Source organism: Trachypithecus francoisi, unplaced genomic scaffold (genome assembly GCF_009764315.1).
Source record: "Trachypithecus francoisi isolate TF-2019V2 unplaced genomic scaffold, Tfra_2.0 Lachesis_group1, whole genome shotgun sequence".
NCBI lineage: Eukaryota > Metazoa > Chordata > Mammalia > Primates > Cercopithecidae > Trachypithecus > Trachypithecus francoisi.
In genome coordinates this window covers 44649095-44651118 of record NW_022681454.1, presented here as the reverse complement: position 1 = coordinate 44651118, position 2024 = coordinate 44649095, and positions in this window count along the sequence as shown.

The following is a 2024-nucleotide window of genomic DNA, read 5'->3' as shown; positions in this document are numbered from 1 at the left end:
AATACATATTAATTGAAAACAGCAAGCTGCTAATTAACACAGGGCATAAAAATTCATTGATATTAAAAGACACACACAGACACACATACACACACCTCACAAAACAAAAGTATATATTTCTTTATGTACCTAGTATTCATTTATTTACAAAATCACCTAGAAAAAACTCTGAAAGACATGCCCCCAAATGGCAACAATCTCTGGGAAGTATGGCATTGGGAGGCAGGATGCAAATATACATCTCTATTATTTAAACACTTCTCATCCTTTGAGCTGGAGTTGCAAGGTAAAAATAATAACAAATAAATAACAAAAAAGATTTCCCAATAGACATTCATATATTTCCCTGTTTTTCTTAGGGTCAAAATCAAAGAGGGCTGGGTACAGTGGCTCATGCCACTAGTCTCAGCACTTTGGGAGGCCAAGGTAGGCAGATCACTTGAGTTCAGGAGTTCAAGACCAGCCTGGGCAACATTGATGGTGGCAGTGGCCTGCCTGGAGTAGACGCTGTGAGGACACTGGCTGCAGTGGGGGAGGCAGAGCCAGGGCTGCATGCACTGGAGGGAACAGGTGATCCCAGCAAGAGCCCCATGCTTTACCGAGTTGGTTGGGCAGGAGCCCACACTCCCGGGTGCACTGCAGTCGCCCAGCCATGGTTCTGGACCCAGGCATGCCTGTACGCTCAGGGCCCCAGGAAGCCCTGCAGGCTCCCACTCCCTGTCCTCTTTCCACTCTCAGCATCCACACCCATGGCAGAGCAAAGCTGCAGAAGTGTACTGTTAACTGAGCCCAGGTGCTGTTGTGACCCGGCCCGGAGTGCACACACTTGGGGCAGCACTGATGCACCACCTCCCTGCCACCGCCACCTCAGCCCCCTCCAGAAACTGCTTCTGAGGGTGAAACTTGGGGTGCCAACAAGTATTGGAGGGAGGCCTGGGGGGCTGAGGGCGGCTTGGGGCAGGCGCCCCTTGTGCAGACAGCCTGGGTGCCATGGACAGCATGTTGTTGGTGGTGGGAGGAAGACAGGTTCCTCTGTGGGAAGGGGCAGGTCCCCTGTGAAATCTTATCTTCAAACCAAGCATGGCCTGAAGCCTGGGGGCTGGGCTGCCAGTTCTTGACAAAGTCTGCCACCCACAGTGAGAACTTCCTTGATACCTTTTGGCAAATCAGGTGGTGCTTTTTCCAGGCATGCCCATGGACCCGACAGCACACAGTTCCTCCATTCTGAGCCCATAAAATCCCCGGAGTCAGCCAGACTCAAGACACTCAGGACCATTTGCCTTTGAATAGGAGCTACCCACTTCTGGTCTCCTCTCTGCTGAGAGCTGTACTGCCGCTCAGTAAACTCCTCTCTGCCTTGCTCACCCTCCAGCTATCTCCGTAACTTCATTTTTTCCTGGAAGCAGGACAAGAACCCGGGACCCGCTGAATGGCGGGAGCAAAAGGAGCTGTAACACTTTCCTAGCTGGCTCCCGAGCTGCGGCAGGAGCTAAAGGGGCTGTAACACTATAGCCCTCATGCCCTCCACGGGCACCAGGCAGCTGTCCCATGTGACAGGAAGCAGTGGTGGGGTGGGGCCAGCCCAGGAGCCCTGGGCTGACGCAGGGCAGTGGGACTGAAAGAACCGCAGCACAAACGGGCTGAAATATGCTCCCTACCCCCATCACCCAGCTCACCGTGCTGAGACGACGAGGAGAGAAGAGAGGGCTCTCCTTCTGGGAGCCCAGACCTAGGGGCTCCCTGAGCTAGAGCTCGACATGCTGTAATGCTCTCTTTGGGACTCTGTGGTTCCTGGCATCTCTGAGCTTTTGGGCGCCACCTGTTCCCCTCGTCCAGACACTAGTGCCTGCAATGGAAGCCCCTTACAATACATCTGGTCCAGCCGCATCCTTGCACAGAGCCGGCGCTTGTGTTGATGCCTGGAACTTCCCACCCTGCCACAGCAGCCAGCCTGCCTGGCTGTACACAGTGGCCAGATCCTACGCTTGCTCTCTGACACACCCCACACCCCTTGCCACTCCATG